We start from the raw sequence: 19,509 nt of genomic DNA, 5'->3' as shown, positions 1-19,509 counted from the left end.
GAGTGTGGCTGGAGCAAGGCTGAAGAATCCTCAAACTTCTCCACGCATTAACTGGTCAGCTTCTAGAGTGACTAGAGCAGGGCTCAGCATCCTTTGTGGCTGAGGGCCATTGTCTTTGGAACCAGACCTTGAGGAAGTTTTGGGGGTCCCAAACTGCTTTCCAGGTGTCCTCATCATGGAAAGTCACTGCCTTCTTGACTTTGGTGTGGTGGATCCAAGGGAATGACACCTATAACTCTAATAGCAGTCGGGGTTGCCAGGATGACTGTGTGAGGGTCTGTCCAAACTGGCTGAAGTGTTGTGGGGTTTTTTTTTTCTAATATTTAACCCATATCTCATCTCCTAATAGGATGAACCCAGTTGCCCAAAGGAATGGGTGTCCTTTCTAAGGTTTACCAGGCGATATGGCAGAATACTTTTTCCAGGGCCTGGAGGTGTTGGGACATCTCCAGGTCAGCTAGTTGTTGGTGGTCTCCCTTGAGCTTTTATATCACTGGAGGTGGTCTCCTGTATAAGATCTCAAAGGGAGAAAGCCTGAGGTCCTCAGGGTGCATTTACAGAGGGAGATGAGAGTCCACAGAATGATAAGGCAGCTTGTTCCAGCATTGTCTGGGTGTTGGCTGGGGGATATTCTTGTCCTACTACTACTCGGAGAAACGAACTTAACAAGGAAGTTAAAGATATATGACCCAAAGATTAATAGAAGTAGGAAAGCTGTTGTGGGGCTAGCCAGGAGAACCAGGTCCAGACATTGGTTCGTGACAGTAGTGTTTCTCTAGGTATGAGAAGATGCAAGAATTTGGATTCATAAAAATCTTTACCTGAAAACATCTGACTATCTGAAGGCCTGTTTTCCTGGGTTTTTCCCCAAGTACAGAGTGCCTTATTTTTTTGTCTCCACCCTGAACTCCTTTCAGGGGGGTGTTGAAGGTCAGCATCTTGTGGCAGTCATAATTTAATCTTTGTAGAGGCAGTTGTCAAGGGCCAACTTCCAGTCAGCAGGGCCCCTTCAAAGCCACATATTCGACCGTGTTTTGGGGGCATTTCATGGTCATTGTTGGAGAAGGCAATGGCACCCCACTCCAGTACTCTTGCCTGGAAAATCCTGTGGATGGCGGAGCTTGGTAGGCTGCAGTCCATGAGGTCACTAAGAATAGGACATGGTTGAGCGACTTCACTTTCACTTTTCACTTTCATGCATTGAAGAAGGAAATGGCAACCCACTCCAGTGTTCTTGCCTGGAAAATCCCAGGGATGGGGGAGCCTGGTGGGCTGCCATCTATGAGGTCACACAGAGTTGGACACGACTGAAGCGACTTAGCAGCAGCAGCATGGTCATTGTGTCCCATGGTGCTGGGAAGGCTCATTCCCAGGTCTAACAAAGGTTCCATTGATAGGCTACTCAATGTGTTGTCACTGGACCAGGCCTTGTAAGTAGCAAAAGTCTCTGTCTTACTAGCCTCTTGGTCCAGGAAAATATCTCCTCTTGTTCTTTCTCTCCATATATAGAGTTACATTATTACAATTATTGATTTCACATGGAACTGCATATCAGCATTTATCATAGGCTCACATAAGAAATTTGGTAACGTAAGAAATAATCTTTTGAAGCAAGCTACATAGGAAATAATAGAGCTAGCAGTTATTAGTAAGATCACAAACAAGTATTTAAGTCAAGAACTTTCATTGGATATAATTCGGTATACCCCAGGTAATCTGACTCAGATAAATGATTATAGCCAATTGTTATCTCTTGGTTGCCATTTCCTTCTTCAATGCATGAAAGTGAAAAGTGAAAGTGAAGTCGCTCAACCGTGTCCTACATCACGGAGCATCTGACCTTTATACAAAGATTGGTTACTGAGGTAAGCTTTAGAAACAATCAGAGTGTCTTTTTAATAATTAAAACTTTAAGCAATATAACATAACAAGGAACTATCTCAGAAGTGAGTCTTAGTAAGCACAGACCTTAATTAATAAAACTAGAACTTAATATTCAGTGAAACGTAATCTTTTTTCTTTTTTTGGGAGAACTCATTGTGAAGGCATTAACACTGTAGCCAGAGAAGGCTTTAACCCATCAAATAAAAATGAGGTCTATCAGGGAACTGGGAAAAGGCAAGCAGCTGTCTTGGATTTCCCATAGCCCTGGCTCTTTGATTTTCAGCTGTTGTTTATCCATTTTTAATTTCCTGATTTAGAAGCAGACTATTTCCATGTTTTAAGGACATTAGGATAGCAAAAGTCAAACCGTGAGGGGTTATTTTTTGTAGAAGCAGAATGAGCTTTGTCTGCATGTACCATAATCTGAAACAATGTTTATTTACTTTACCAAAGTAACAAAAAGTTTTAAAAAGCAAATATAAATCACTTAAAGGCAAAGAAAGTCATAATCTGTTATCGAAAGTTGCATTCTAAGAAAACTTTGTTCTATAAACAGAGAGAAGACCAAATTCCAACCTGGTTCCAGCTTACTGTTAATAACAACATTTGTTTATCTGTTTAATCTTGGAAAGTCTTTTTCATAAATCTTGAAGAACTAGCAGTATTCTTCAGAAGGCACGAGAGTAAAACCATAGAAAGCATGTTTAAAATCTGATTCTGTTGCAGTTGACAGAGAAACCTGGTCATTGTTGTGATATGTAACACTTTAATATAACTAGAATTATAATTGACCATATTTTATCAGGGCATATCAGATCCATATGAATCTTACATAATTTTAGGATATCTATATGAGTAACATCAACCATATGGTATAACCTGAAAAGATTTATCACCCCTTTAACAGTACTTCTCATGTAATTTAATATGTCCAAGGAACCAAGGTAGCTTAATAGCTCTTTGGGATGTCTCAGGGGCCCTCTGAAGCCTCCCAAAGTTAGCTTGAGATCAAGTTATTTAGGAAATTTTGTCAATAAATGTCAAAAGGGTTTGTAACAGTCAGGTAGGATCATATAAGTTACTGTGAAATAATAGTTGTACACTTGGCCAAAGTTAGAAGATTTCAGAGGTAAATATAGAACAGATCAATTAAGAGGTAGTAAAGACACTTAAATCTATTATTAAAAGCAGTTCATCATATGAGGAAAGTATGTCCTCTTAACAGAGAGAAAGGCCAAATTCAAGTTTTTGCACCAGCTTACTTTAAATTCATTTATGTAAACTTAATTAAATTTATTTTAAACTTAGTCAGTCCTAGCCATGCACAAAACTTTTTTTTCAGGGTCCACTTTCCACAGACTTTTTAATCACTTTCTGTAATAGCCACCTGTAAGTCTGACCTACTTTCTTTTCTTTTTGTAAAATGTAATGTTTTATATCTTCTTTGTTAAAAACATACATCCTACTTCCTTATTAGATTAGCAAACAAACATTAATACTAGCTATTTAGTATTGAATATTTCCCAGTTTACGTGAATCTGAAATTTATTTAAGTTAATTTTTCTTGTATTTAGAATTGTTTCATTTCCAAGCATTTACTTTCTTAGGCTAATTAAATTAGAATTCATTTACAACTTCAACATTATTATCAGAAAAAAACAAAAGACATACACTGAGACATACATAAATCCAGACAGACAGACAGAGATCTTATAGTTTTCTGTTTGAAATTTAAAATATCAAAAAAATATTATCTCTTTGACCCCTTTTTCTTTTTCTTTGCTTCAAGTTCTGATTTGCCCAAGGCAAATTAATTTGTCTCAGGCAAGGTTGGCTGTGTATTTCAAGGACATGGAAAGGGTTAACTTCAAGCTTTTCCTAGGCCTTTTAACAAGCTAGTTGTTTGTGTTGAACACAATAAACAGTGGAAAATTCTGAAAGAGATGGGAATACCAGACCACCTGACCTGCCTCTTGAGAAACCTGTATGCAGGTCAGGAAGCAACAGTTAGAACTGGACATGGAACAACAGACTGGTTCCAAATAGGAAAAGAAGTACGTCAAGGCTGTATATTGTCACCCTGCTTATTTAACTTACATGCAGAGTGCATCATGAGAAACACTGGGCTGGAGGAAGCACAAGCTGGAAGCAAGATTGCCAGGAGAAATATCAATAATCTCAGATATGCAGATGACACCATCCTTATGGCAGAAAGTGAAGAAGAACTAAAGAGCCTCTTGATGAAAGTGAAAGAAGAGAGTGGAAAAAGTTGGCTTAAAGCTCAACATTCAGAAAATCATGGCATCTGGTCCCATCACTTCATGGGAAATAGATGGGGAAACAGTGGAAACAGTGGCTGACTTTATTTTTCTGGGCTCCAAAATCACTGCAGATGGTGACTGCAGCCATGAAATTATAAGACGCTTACTCCTTGGAAGGAAAGTTATGACCAACCTAGACAGTATATTAAAAATCAGAGACATTACTTTGCCAACAAAGGTCTGACACTCCAGCCCGGCTGAGCCACCAGTCCGATGGCTCAAGGGGCCAGCATGTTTGGAATCTCACTGGGGCCCCAGAAATATTGCAGAAACCAGTCACCAAGAAACCAAGCGCCGCGCTCGGAGAGTTGAAGAACTCAGGCTTATCACACCAGCAGGCCCAGAGGAGTTAACACTCCAAGTTCTGAGCCCCAAACAAAGGGGTTACAGAGTTTTTATAAACTTACTATAGTGGCAACACTAGCTGCTAATACGCTGGTTTAAACTAAGGGATTTTGTGTGTATGGGAACAGTAGTCAAGATGGGGAGGGGGATGCCTGACCTTTACACAGACAGGCATGATTAAGCAGGTTTGCAGGGGCTGGGCAATTGCAAAGAGCAGGACAAGGGTGAGTGAGATAAACTCCAGTTCCTAGTATTTTAAGTCCCCACTTTCTGAGACTACGTGATCCAAACTTTGCAAAGAGCAAGCTGAGTTACAGAGGCAAAAGGAATAGGAGGTTATGTAAAATTTTAACTTTTCTCTTCAAGCTGAACAGTGAAGACCCAGCAGGCTGTCATTGGTGAGGGTGGATGAAAATCTTTGTATGTATTGGAGCTTAAGAGGTCAGCAGGAAGCTGCTGCTGCTGCTAAATCACTTCAGTGGTGTCTGACTCTGTGTGACCCCATAGACGGCAGCCCATCAGGCTCCCTCGTCCCTGAGATTCTCCAGGCAGGAACACTGGAATGGGTTGCCATTTCCTTCTCCAATGCATGAAAGTGAAAAGTGAAAATGAAGTCACTCAGTCGTGTCCGACTCTTAGTGACCCCATGGACTGCAGCCTACCAGGCTCCTCCGTTCATGGGGTTTTCCAGGCAAGAGTACTGGAGTGGGGTGCCATTACCTTCTCCATAGCTGTGTGATATAAAAGGAATACTGAACTTGTAGTGAGAGTCCTAGGTTTGGGAGCATCCTCACTCTGCCAGCTTACTGGCCAGACGACATGGTTAAGATCTTTAACCTGATACCATTTGGGTATGACCGCTGTGTACCTGGCACCACGTTTGACACTGCTGATACAATTGTGGGTGTGACAGGATTTGCAGCTAAATGTGACCACCCTGGCTTATTTTTTAGGGGATTCTTGTGTGAGTCACTTCTTTTGTTAACTCTGTCTTCATATTAGAAGTATTTTCAGTGACAACATTATTTTCAGTAACAAGTATATTTTAAAGTTCACATGGAAATATCGTTAATATATCCATCCAGGATACCAAATTGAAAAAATAAATAAAACTGAAAAAAAAAAGAAATAAAGAAAGAAAAAAGTACACAGCAATGTAGATGGAGAATACACTTTATCTTGTGGGGAAAGTTTTTTTATGCGTTTATTCCCATAAATAGAAAAATGTAAAAACACTACCACCATTGATATAGGGATATAATTTGCTTATTAAAGATAACTTTCATGAAAATATATGCAGCCCGGTGCTCATAACAGCATTATTTACGCAAACACATATACATGCACACGTACATACACATATATACCATGGAGTACTATTCACCCAGAAAAAAAAGAATAAAAAAGTGAAATAAGTCAGAGAAGAACAAATACTGTGTGATATTACATATATGTGTAATCTAAAAAATACAACAAAGCAGTGAATATACAAAAGAGAAGCAGACTTATAGAGAAAAAACTAGTGGTTACCGATGGGGAGAGGGAAGCGGGCAAAGGCAAGATAGGGGTAGGGGATTAAGAGGTCCAAACTATTAGGTATAAAGTAAGCTACTAGAATTTATGAGTACCATACAGGGAATACAGCCAATATTTTATAATAAGTATAAAAGAAGTAACACCTTTAAACATTGTGAATCACTATATGATACACCTACAACTTATATAATGTTGTACATCAGCTCTACTTTGATAAAAATAATAAAATAAATTTTTAAAGTAAATTTTATGAAACTCCACCTGATCCTCTAAAAAGCCATTTTTCTGTGTTCTTATTGAATACCTGGGAAGACAGCAGGCTCATAAAGAACAGCCTCTATTTACATAGCTTACTTCCATATCAACTCCTAAAAGCATCAAAAGCAGCAGAGTAGAGTGGCCAGAAGGGATGGACTGAGGACAGTCTTCAGATCACCCTTTGATGGAGATAAAGAGGCTCCAGAAGGGCTTCTTTGCTTGTTTGGAGCCTGAACAAGAGACCCTGGGATCCTCTTGAGAGATAAATACCAAAGGGAGATTGGGCCTGGGGAGACTTAGATGAGCATGCAGTGGGTGATTCAGAGTAACTGAGAAGAACATTTTAAGAGAGTTTACAAATTGGTAAAAAAAAAAAAAAAAAAAAAACACACAATATCACATTAAAAACTCCTCATGACCTACTAGTAAGTGGAAAAAAAAAAAGAGTAGACACTGTCTTGTACATATAATCGTATTAAATTTTGGAGAAGAAATATTTACAGGTGTGTCATTGGATGATATTTTTCTGAGCCTACCTTTAGGCTTTTCTGTGTTTTCCAAGCTTTCTACAATAAGCATGTATCTCTTTTATACTCTAAAAAAAAAAGTGATTATAAACAAAACCCTGAAGTATTATCTACGCAGGAAGGGGACTGTCTGCTGCTCACCATTTCACCTCCAGTGTCAGGGCTGTACATTAGAATCACCTTAGAAAGTGTGTGAACTATGGTGAACTATGCAGCTTTCTGAGCCTCATTGCTGGAGATACTGACTCATTTGAACTGGTAGGAAACAAGGCTGCCAAGGAAAGTGGAAGCAGATTCTAGACTAAGTCATACTAAAGAATGTTATCAGAGCTGCCATTTCCCCTGTAAACTACGGGTTCATTGTAACGCTGGGTAAAATCCATACTCCAGTTGAAGGCTAACACTCTAACCATCTGTTCATCTTAGCTCCAGTAGTTGCTCTACCAGGGAAGGACAGATCTAATTCAGCTTTCCCCTGAGATGCCTCATGGGCTTCTGGGACTTGGAAAAGGTAATTATCTCTCAAGTACCAGATGGCTGTGTAGATTAGCTCTGATGAGTAGAAACAGTGATGTAAACAAAGGATGTGATTAGCTGGTTGAATAACAACAGGTCTTCTCAAGGCAGATGTACTGGAAACTAGGGTGGGGTTGGATACAAAAGTTTTCATTTTCTTGGGTTCATTAGCAATACATTCATTATTTCAGTGGACATAAAGAGAGGGCTAACTTTATACCACAGCATTCTCATTTTTATTAAGGTAACACTTTCCTTAAAATTTTGTGGTAAGAGATGACAATGTCATTTTCCATCCACTTGTAAAGAATAGTAATGTCTTCTTTCTGGGACATCTATCTATTTATTCATCTATTTAAGAATTCCAAACAAAGCATTTTCAGCTCCATTTATGACTGCTATGGAAAACTAATATTCATACTATCTACCTATACAAACACAGACCTATATTTTATATTTAAAAAAAAAGACAAATGAAGCTACCCAAATATTTTAGGCTACCATTCCATTTCTGCTTAGTTAAAAGCAACAACAACAACAAATTGAAAGTTTTCAAGTTGCTGCCTACTGAAACCCATGCTATAGACTCTAGGATCTCCCAGTTCTCAATTCCCTAAGGTATAAATGGAGAGAAAGGAAAAATCACAGACAATTTAAAGCGTGGTTGAGCCAAAACTAGTCAAAATGTGGTACCAAAATTTTCACTGTAAACATATTTAGTTCAAAGCATGTTTAATGTTCAGAAACACATTAACATTCTAAAACATCATCTAAAGGCATAAATAATGTAGGTATTGATTTAGTGCAAGCAACTAAACATTTACTTCCTCAACAAAGAAATGGTCAGAATATTAAAATAAAAAATATTTAAAATCAGAGTTTTAAAAAGATCAAAGTCTTTTAAAATATACTGCTTGGTTTTGGGGGTTTTGTTAATTTGTTTTATTTCTGGGTCGGGAAAATCCACTAGAGAAGGGATAGACTACCCACTGTAGTATTCTTGGGCTTCCCTTGTGGCTAAGCTGGGTTTGATCCCTGGGTTGGGACGATCCCCTGGAGAGGGGAAAGGCTACCCACTCTAGTACTCTGGCCTAGAGAATTCAGACATGACTGAGTGACTTTCACTTTCAGTTTGTTTCATGGCGAAAGAGAGATGTCCCCAAGCTATGATAGGAAATCACAGCTATTCATTAGTGTGTTGTTTCCAATAAAGACACAAAGATGAAAATATTCATGCTGAATTGTGATGATTTTCTTTTTTGACAGTTTATGTATACCTTTGAGCATGGTTAATCTTCAGACTGATTTATTTTCCACCCCTGGATAATGAATAGTTAAACCTCATATCACTCTGACCCATTTTCCTAACATTTAGGTAAGTAGTGAAGATTAGGCAAGTAAAAGTAGTAGGTGTTACTAGCAAATACACTGCTGTGAGGTGAGTTGGTCGCCAGTTGATATTTTTTCATTATCTTACTTGCTTGTAAGCCTGATGTCACTGGTTCTGGCTTTCTCCTTTCCCTAACATCTGGATAATTTAACACCAGGTAGGTGATGCTGGTTGTGGCTGGTTTTCCATTGATCTGTGCCTGCATGTTGCATTTTATCCACACTTACCAGGTACATGCAAGAAATTAACAAAACTGTGCTTAGATACACATAGCATAGCATAGATAAGTGCTATGTGCTTTTAGAGTTACGATTTTATTTGAGGATGTCGGGGACAAAATAATGTTAACAAATTTTACTAATCATAAATAACTTTAAAATTATTTTATATTAAATAAATTGTACATATTATAGAATATAAAGCAAAATGTGGTAATGAAACAAGAGACTTGAAGGAAATTTCCTGCTTAGAGAGAATACTTTCTACTATACCCTGAGGGTCCAGAATGTAGGGTTAGAGTGGTGGGTGGTATATATATTTTTTCTTATATTAAATGTTCTTCTGTGAAAACATTGGGAAGCACTGCATGAGGCCATCAAGAACAACAGCATAAAATTTCTTTAAATCAATGTCCATTTAGTTATAATTATGAAGGAATTCCATTCAGTTACTATACTTTCTCTGAAAAAGCCTACCTCTTAAATGAGCCAAGCATAAATCACTTATTATCCAGTTTATGAGGATTCAACATTTAGAAAACAGTATAAAGAAATACAAACGGATAAATTCTCACAATTACCTGATAGAGAAGCAGTAGTTTCCTCATTTACCTACTTTAATGTCTTGATCACCACTTTGCATGTCAGAAGTCCCCATGACTTGTGCATACCTAGACACTTGCTGCCGAAGATTTCCTGCAGACTCTGATGATGATAAAGATGATGGTGAAAGTATTAGTAGCTGAGTGGCATCCAGCTCTTTGCAACCCCATGGACTGTAGCCTATCAGGCTTATCTGTCCATGGAATTCTCCAGGCAAGAATACTGGAGTGGGTTGTCATTCCCTTCTCCAGGGGATCCTCCCAATCCAGGGATTGAACCTGGGTCTCCTTTATTGCAGACAGATTCTTTACCATCTGAGCCACCTGGGAAGCCCCCAAAGATGATGGTAGTCAGCACCTAATAGTGTTTACTGTGGAAACTGAGGCCTGGACGGTTCAAAAAAGCTCCCAAGGGCATGTGGCTTAGAAATTGCAGAACCAAGTTTGGCCCTCAGTGATCTGGCTCCAGAATCCAGCTTGTAAACATTAACTTTTCCTGCTCCTCATTATAGAAAGTATTAAATATGTACTGTTTACCAGGTTAGAATTCATGAAGTTGTTGCAAGTAATGTTGGGGAACAGCTTGAGTCATGTGAACAGCATTAACAAATGAGGAGCTGGTAGGATTGGGCAACCGTGATGCAGCTGATGTTTCCAAAGAGAATCATTTGGCTAACAAAGGAAAGAAAATGAAGCCCTGAAATAGATTTTGAAAAATTGCTTCCATTATATTTGTTCTGTGAGCATCTTGTGTGAAGTAAAGAGTGTCATATGGTACTATTGGGCCATTCTGTCTACAGAACACTCCAAAAAACAGTCAATTTATTCTTTATTCAACGAATGTGTTCTTTTTCCAGTTGTTTTCAGATAAAGACAATCTGTACTAAAGTGTATGCTTAAAAGTTGTCTTCAGGACACTAGGCAGTTATAGGAAGTTGACAGTGCCAAGTGCTAGTAAAGGTTTAAAGGAGTCTCATCTGTGCTCAGCTGTCCAGAAAAGAAGAGCCTGGTTGGCCATACCTCTGCCCCATCACTCAAGATTTCTTTATTTTTCTTTTATTACAGGAAAAGAGAGAGCCCTATCTAGAGTTAGGTAAAGACGACCAGGACACCAAAAGAGTGTCTAACAGGCTTTTTAATGGCGAAGCGCTCCCCGGTGGTGTTCCAGGACCCAAAGGAGGCAGGTCGAGGAAGTCGCGCCCGGACGGTGTTGGGGGTGGTTTTTATAGTTTGTTGCAAAGGATGGTCAGGCTAGATGGACGGGGGTTCGGATAGGTCTTCAGGCCCAGGCGTCACGGGCTGACAGGTCCTTCTACGTGGCTGGTGGCTGTTGCTGGGGTGGGGCGGCTTTAGCTGGCGAAGTGTGCTGTCATTGGTCCCTGGGATCTGGGAGGCTCCTTCCATTAGGGACTTCCCCCGCTGGCGGGAGGGAGAGGGGCGGCCCATCATGGCCCCCGGGGTCCGGCCTTACATCTAGCAGCCATTCAGGGGGTCCAGTGTTTCTTACCTCTGCTCTGAACTTGGAAAGTATGCACATGCGTGTTTAATTTCAACCTAGTTGACGGCTTCCTTCCTTAGTTCTGTGCCTTTTGAGGGCAAGATCTGTGTTCTTTCTAAATACCAAATGCTTAAGATCACTTCCTCATCACTGAAGTTGCCCCTCCCACAGCCTGGACTCAGTCAAAGATTATCCTCTAATGAAGAGACCTCATTGCAGAGAGAGAAACATTTTGAGGCACATTTATGTAGAACATATAAAAGTTTTCAAGGAGTGATTTTGTTCCAAGAAAAGTGAAGATTTTAGCAGATTCATTCCAGAAGCACAAATTTCAGCTAAACAGAGGATTTAGTTTGCTAAAAGCTTAAGCAGTAAGCTTTTGCCTCTGAACCCCCAATCTACCTAACCTAGTACTCCGTCTGGTAGATCTCGCTCTGTCTAGGCAACCCCAGTTGGCTTTGATCTTCCACCATTTATCTGTCACATGTGTCAGTGTCTAATAGTTTCTGCATGTGCTTGACTGCTGGCTTTTTATTCCAGTTTTAATGGAAGCAGATTCCTTTCTTCCCGCAGTGGTAGATCAATTAACCACACTGCATTGAGGCCAGGAAAGGTTAACTTTTCTTTTCAGGACTGATAGTCCTAAGCAGAATATAAAAGGTTAGATTTTGCTTTTATCTAGGAAAATGCATAGATTGGAGTCTCCCCAGAGAGCTTGTGAGAGTGGGCTCTTTAAAAAGACCTGCTGAGGGTCAACCTTTGGGGAGAACAGCCTGAGATTTCCACATGGATTTACAACTGGGCACATCTGAGCATTAGCAGACCATGAGAAGGGAAACCTGGGAACCCCACGGTCATTAGATAATGGTGTGATCTTTATGATGTGGTCTTTATTTCTGCTGCTTTGAAGTTTCATGATAATGCATTTCTTTCCATATTTTAATAGTATTGTAGGCTTAAATATATGTCTTCTGCCTTTATCCACCTGTATGTGTGGGAGAAGCTACTTCAGCCAGCAAACCTCACTACTGTCTTGTCTGGAAGCACAGGGCCCAGCAGGAGGTATGCTGATACACCTGTCCTTTCAGTGAAGGTTCTGGAGTTTCTGGAGTCCAGGGAGAACTGTTGTTTTTTTGTTGTCATTTAGTCACTCAGTCATGTCCAACTGTTTGCGACCCCATGGACTGTAGCCTACCAAGCTTCTCTGTCCATGGGATTTCCTAGGCAAGAATTCTGGAGTGGGGTGCCACTTCCTTCTCCAGGGGATCTTCCTGAGCCAGAGATCAAACCTGTGTCTCCTGCATTCACAGGCAGATTGTTTTACCACTCAGCCACCAGAGAAACCCTCCCAGGGAGGATACCTCTTGTGAAATGGTATCTAAACCAAATAAGCCTGATAAGAAGGTGTTTCTGTAGGAGGTGCACCTGACAGTTGTGGCCTCTCTGGCACCATGTACTGACTGTAGTATTCAGTCCAGACATCTATACACAGCAATAGCAGGTGTTAATCCATAGCTAGAGGTAGAGGACACTTTATAATAATAACAAAAGTATTACTTGGCATGTTTGAACCCTCATTCTGGAATTATAATATATAAATAAAAACAAATAAATATTTATGTGTTGACAGATATTAAACCAATGCACCTTCCCCTCCTTCCCTTAGAGTCTTGTCTCATTATAGCTCATCATTTGTAAGGCACAGTGAGCTCATGGCATTGGTGCAGGAGACTGGCAGGATGCTGAGCTTGGAAGCAGGCAGTGAGGAGTGAGAAGTCCCATTAAATTCCCCTACCTGATCCTTAGGTAAATGAAGACCCAGTTCACAGGGTTCTCCCAGTATGGAGACTGCAGTCAGGAAGCCAAAAAGGTGAAATAAGAGAAATAAAAGGCCTGCTGCTGTCCTGGCCAACGTAAGAATGAAGCATTCAGGGAAGTGCCCAGGATTCTATCCCAGTGCTCCTGTTGGGACTGGGGAGCAGAAAGGAGCACAGTGCAGATGCTCCCAAACCAATATGGAGCAGTTCAGTCCACATACACCAAGGATGCTCAGGAGAGAACCAGAAGCATCACAGCAGATGTAGGGTGGACGTGCAGCCAGGGCCATGTGGTGCTGGGGCTGCAGCCAGCTGCGGAAAAGCTAAATAAACAATGGGGAAATGGCCAGATCTGGCTGGGAGGATTGCTGGAGGTAAAAGAAGGGGACAGCCTCTTACTTTACTATCAGAGGCCAGAGGGGCTCATGTGACCGGGAAAAAGGTCATTACTACAGACCAGCGGGTGCCAGGCAGCACACACGTCAGGACTAGTACAATGCTTACGACACTGAGAGGGCCGGTGCTATTACAGGAGAAGAGGAAGCTATCAGAGAACCTGAATGTTTTCTAAAAGAACTTTTAAGATTTTTGTATTGGACTAAGTTTTAAGCTTGACTGGGCATTCAGTTATCTATTAGAAGGTGTTACATCAGACATGATCAGAACTAGTTTTTTACTAAGTGGTTAAAAGAGAGAATCATAAAAAATTATATATGTATCTATCTTAAACATTCTAATTTAATATAAATCTGCATTCATACAGATATCTTTTAATAGTGACCTAAAACCTTTTCTTAGAGTCCTGCTGCTTATTTCTGGCATAAACCCTCCCCTCCTCCACCCCCATAATGCTTTGTCTACAATTTGTAGTTATATTTTCTTTATTGTGTCAGTTACTCTTTTTCTCTTACAATGAAATGTGAGCATAGAATCTTTGAGTTTTTACAGGTAAAAAAATATTTTACAGTTGCCTTGACACCTAATTGAAGGCATTGTTAGAGGAAACGTATATCAATTAAGTCAATTCAAAGCACTTGATTTAGTTTGCATACAGACAGCTTTCTCTTCAGTCCCTTTTTTCTCCTTTCACCATGTGTTATGCAACTATGTTACTAGTTATTAGGTAACTAACAAAACACATTAACTGGACATAAGCGTATTTGGTCGGACTCGACTGAAGCGACTTAGCAGCAGCAGCAGCAGCAAGCATATTTGGAGACACAACTTATTCCTGAAAGCAGACAATGTGGAGACACCCCAGAAACTGTTACCTGTGAGTTCTTGGTGTTGCAAGGGAATCGGTCAGTGTGACCTGGAGTGGAATGGAGGGTACTGGTTCATTTGCAGGTCGGTTAACTAAGGGTTGTTTAAGAGTGTGAATAGCGTACACTTTGTCTCTATAATATTTTCAAAGTTGTATTCTCCCCTGCACTTCCAAGTTGCAGGCAGTGTAGGGTACACTTTGAAAGTCCACTGCATGCATTCTGTGATAAATTAACCAAACCATCAATGTATATAGCTAGTTTATAAAAGGATAATTAATGTAACACTCATTTTTTTTCTGCTGATTCTTTTCCATGATATTCTTGACTCCATGATAGTAAAAACCAGTATGGAGAAGGAAATGGCCAGTATCCTTCCCTGGGAAATCTAATGGACAGAGGAGACTGGCAGGCTACAATCCATGGGATGGCAAGAGTTGGACACAACTTAGTGAATAAATAACAACAACAAATAAGGTTTTTCTTTATTGTCTATAAAATTTATTCTATTAGGTTGACACAAACGTACTTGGGGATTCAGACTGTGAATTTTAAATCATTATAACTAGGCTCAAACACATCTTTATCTGTCAAAATAGGAACCATTACAGTCAACACATTTTTGCTAATGAGAGATAAATTTGTTTATTCCTGTAGTGTAAAAATCTGTACGTCAGGATTCTATGAACTCTTGGAAAGCATTTTCTGCCTCCTGCTGGTTGTGGAAGCATTTTCCCTGCAAAAAGTTTTCGAGATACTTGAAAAAGCAGTAGTCGGTTGGCAAGAGGACAGGTGAGCTTGGTGAAGGAGACAAAACTTTGTAGCCCAATTCATTCACCTTTGAAGTGTTGGTTGTGCGACGTGTGATCAGGCAATGTTGTGGAGAAGAATTGGGCCCTTTCTGTTGATCATTGCCAGCTCAGGCGTTGCATTTCTCGGTGTGTCTCATTGATTTGCTGGACATACTTCTCAGATGTAATGGTTTCGCCAGAATTCAGAAAGCTGTAGTGGATCATATGGACAGCAGACCACCAAACAACAACCTTGACCTTTTTTGGGTGGGAGTCTGGCTTTGGGAAGTGCTTTGACCTTCTTCTTGGTCTAACCACTGAACTGGTCATCACTGTTTGTCATATAAAAAACACTTTTTGTCATATGTCACAATCTGATTGAGAAACGGTTCATTGTTGTCTCATAGAATAAGAGAAGATGACCCTTCAAAATGACAGTTTTTTGGAGTTTTGGTCAGCTCATGAGGCACCCACTTATCGAGATTTTTCACCTTTCCGATTTGCTTCACATGCCAAATGACCACAGAATGGCTGACACTGAGTTCTTCAGCAACTTCTCCTGTAGTTATAAGAGGGTCAGCTTCAATAATGCTCTCAGTTGGTCGTTGTCAACTTCTGATGGCTGGCCACTATGCTCCTCATTGTCAAAGCTCTTGTCTCCATTGCAAAACTTCTTGAACCACCACTGCCTGTATGTTCATTAGCAGTTCCTGGGCTAAATGTGTTGTTGATGTTAGGAGTTGTCACCACTGCTTTACCACCCATTTTGAACTCAAATAAGAAAATTACTCAAATTAGCTTTTCGTCTAACATCATTTCCATAGTCTAAAATAAATATGAAATGCATAGCAAGTAATAAGTCATTAGCAAAAAAAAAAGCAAGAAATGTGCATTAAAATGATGTTAACATAACCATGTTTATTTGTATTGCAATGTCAAATGGCAAGATTCAACAATGCCAAACTGCAGTTACTTTTTGTACCAACCTAATAGTTTCTGTTTACCCACCTCATCTAGTTCAGTTCAGTTCAGTTCAGTTGCTCAGTCGTGTCCAACTCTTTGCAACCCCATGAATTGCAGCACGCCAGGCCTCCCTGTCCATCACCAACTTCCAGAGTTCACTCAAACTCACGTCCATCGAGTCAGTGATGCCATCCAGCCATCTCATCATCTGTCATCCCCTTCTCCTCCTGCCCCCAATCCCTCCCAGCATCAGAGTCTTTTCCAATGAGTCAACTCTTCCCATAAGGTGGCCAAAGTACTGGAGTTTAGCTTCAGCATCATTCCCTCCAAAGAAATCCCAGGGCTGATCTCCTTCAGAATGGACTGGATCTCCTTGCAGTCCAAGGGACTCTCAAGAGTCTCCTCCAACACAACAGTTCAAAAGCATCAATTCTTCGGCACTCAGGTTTCTTCACAGTCCAACTCTCACATCCATACATGACCACCTCATCTAAGGTCTCTTCAAATATCTTCATAGTTGTGTTTGGAAGGAAGTTTACTTCCTGCTGGAAATTCTACAGAATTACAGCTTCCTGATCTACCACTTAATTCAAGTTTGACTTGGCTTTGTTGCCCTGACTCCGTGTATTTCTCTACTCTACATCCTCTCTCAATGTGATGGCCTCATTAACTCTGACTGCAGACTAAATAGGACAGGATAGTCTCAGCTGCTTTTGGTTGGAAAAGTAACTTCCTGTTTGAGGGTCCAGACTATTGGCCAAACTCAGTCTCTGTTCACTGGTGCCAAATAGAAATGTGGAGACAGAGTTGGATGAAGTAGAAAAGAGTAGTTTTATTGCTTCATCAGACAAAGGTGGGCACAGTGGGCTAATGCCCGCAAGACTGTGAGACTCTGTGACCCACCCTAGAGGGGTAGTGAGGAGTTTTATAGGTTCAAGGAGCAGGGCATGATTAGCTCATGGACAGTTCTTGGATTGGCTGGCATCAAGGTGAAGTTTCAAGCATGAACAACCTTCTTGTTTGAACCAGTCTAGGGTCTGTGTTCTTGTGGTCAGCAGTTTTCATCTGTAGGGGGTCTGCTTCCTATAAGCGCAGCTTAGGAATGTGTGTCAGGTGTGTATCTATATCTTTCTGAGAACTGGGAGTTCAGTGATTCTGCTATGTGGCAGAATTATAGTCTAAATTATTACCAGTTCCCTAGACCAACAGCTGTTCTTTGTTTCCACATCCTCACATTTACCAATCCTTAACTCTTGAGTCAGCCCTTTACTTCAAAAGACAAGGACACAGGGCCTTGTACACAGTTTCAAAGCTGGAAACCTTTCTTCCCCTGCATTGAATGGACATATGGGTGCTTTCTGCTTAACTCTTACATTTCACTCTGCCCTTCACCCTGCCTGCATTTCTCCCTGTCTCCAAAGGGCTGCCTGATTAACTGTTTCATGTCCAGTGCCAGGCAGGTTTCTCTTGTTCCCTGCTCAGGCACTATTTCCCTGTGCAGTGGTCTAAGGCCCCCTGAGCCTGCAGTAGAAAGGTTAAAGGGAGAGTTGGCAAGCTCTTCCTTAGCATTGTGCCTGAGTGTGTGCACCGCTTCTTGTTTGCAGAGCTAGAGATCCTACAGGTGAATCCCTAGCTGTGAATCAGGGGCCAGAATTTCAGCAAGTGCTCAAGCAATTTCTCCAGCTATAGGAAAATTCTCACCCAAGAGTGAGCAGGTGCCTGGCTGCCTTTGGCAAATGAACTGAGGGCCTTCGCAGTCTGTCAGAGGATGCAGTCTCCAGAATGGGCTTGACATCCTTCTCAGGTTGGAGAGTCTACAGTAATATCCATTTTGGGGTTTCATTTGTTACTGTTTTCTCTAGGGCCAATACTGTCCACTCTGTTAGGAACTATTTAGGTTGCTTCACACTGTTGGTAACTATTTCTGATCCATTTGTGGAAAATTTTTGAAGCTTACTTTCAAAACATTGGAGGTGGGTGTTAGTTAGCTCCCCTCAAACTGTTGGGGTTGATATTACTGTCCTGCTTCTGCTATTAACACAGTTCATAATTTATTTCTTACTGTCCTAGCTCTGATCCATGCCTGCAAAGCCATGTTGTGTAAAATGAGTTTTAAAAGCATCAACTGCAATGCTGGGGTCAATTTTTCATACTCTGAACAGGCTTAGGAATCAAAACCCAGTTGAAAATTTAGTCTGTCCTGTTTGTGAGTATAAATAGAAATGTCAGTCAAGACATTGTAACAAATCTCTGGGAAATGTGTCATCCATTTATTGGTGCAGTTATCCCTGGAAACAGCATGTAAAGAAATAAGTCTTCCCAATCCAAATTTCCTTTTGATAAAACCTTGGCAACAAAGTTGGCAACAGCTTTTGTAATCCTAGGTTTCAACTCTTTAAGAATAATTTTGCTGGATGATATATGCTTTGAGGATGTAATATTTTAAATATCATCATACTGCTTCCAGACATCTGAGATTTTAATGTGCAAATTGGTATATCATTTTTCCTTTCTCTCTCTCTCTCTCTGTGTATGTGTATCCTGTCATATCAAGTCAATCAGTCATATCAGAGAAACAGACCTTGGACAAGTCAGCCCTTCTGGGCTGTATCCTCACAGTGCAGTGTGAAGGAGTTGCACCATGTTTTTATTTTAAGCATTCTATTTTTATAACATGTTTTTACTTTAATGGGAAAGCACCTTGTGATCACATGCTTACTTACGTATGTCCTCCATATGCAGATAACATATATTAAGGTTTTATCTCTGAGAGCCTGGACCGATATAATTCACATATATATAAGGACTGTTCTCTTAGCTTTTGTCTCATATTTTAATATATGTGAACTGAGAGGAAGGGTTAAAAAAAAAAGACTAAAATATTTTTTGATTAAATATTAGATCTACCCCAAACCAGTCTTCACCAGTCAACCTGTGTTCGAAGCCATATAATAGAATAGTGCTACATGAGGCTACTGTAGGGATGAGAAATGCAGGGAGGAGTTCTGGGCCTGGGTCTCCCAAGGCTCGCTAACTCATGCACAACCAGGAGTAGCCTTGAGTGTGGTCTCATAGGAAAACACGGGTTTCCCAGCAATATCCTATGTACATTCAGGGGAGGGTTCTAGTATAAATTTTGCATCTATCAGGGTGCTGACTTCTGAAAAATGAAAACTATAGGAACAAATAATCAACAGACTTTAGAAAAAATCTGGTGCCTTTTGTGCCATTTCTTCCTCAGAGTTGTTAAAGTCTGTCTTTTGGACTTATTTCTCTATTAATTGTCTAACGTGCTAAGATGAGCACCATAGCTAGTCCTCTCCTCCTCTCTCGATTCTCACACCCCATTAAGATTGAAGCTAATTTGTCACATTGACACTGAGGAATGTTATTCTTCAAAGCTGAATTTAAAAGGGAATTTATACAGAATGAAACCAATAAGCCAAGCAGCCTTGACATTTAATTTTCTTGGAAACCTTCCCCATAAAACCAGGAAAGTCTGCACACTACACATTTGCAAAATGGAAAGTGGTGTTGGAGGAGGATAATCTCCCCATAGAAATGATGAGTGAATAATTTGA

At 40.3% G+C, this 19,509-nt stretch overlaps 1 protein-coding gene across 4 annotated transcripts in view; it reads left to right on the top strand.

Moving 5' to 3' along the window:
- TMEM108 (transmembrane protein 108) overlaps positions 1-19,509 on the top strand; it is a 420,950-nt gene that overhangs the window by 165,133 nt on the left and 236,308 nt on the right. For 2 of the 4 annotated variants that reach the window (XM_069565924.1, XM_069565934.1), the window contains exon 1: positions 14,079-14,185. The exons of the other annotated variants lie outside the window; for them this stretch is intronic. The gene's annotated coding sequence lies outside the window, so the exon portion shown is untranslated. Of the gene's footprint in view, positions 1-14,078; positions 14,186-19,509 lie in introns of those variants that run through there. 4 annotated transcript variants of the gene reach the window in all.

The sequence above is a fragment of the Ovis canadensis genome, chromosome 1, assembly GCF_042477335.2.
Source record: "Ovis canadensis isolate MfBH-ARS-UI-01 breed Bighorn chromosome 1, ARS-UI_OviCan_v2, whole genome shotgun sequence".
Taxonomy (NCBI): domain Eukaryota; kingdom Metazoa; phylum Chordata; class Mammalia; order Artiodactyla; family Bovidae; genus Ovis; species Ovis canadensis.
The sequence above is the reverse complement of the archived record's forward strand: the minus strand, read 5'-3'. Positions and strand labels throughout refer to the sequence as shown.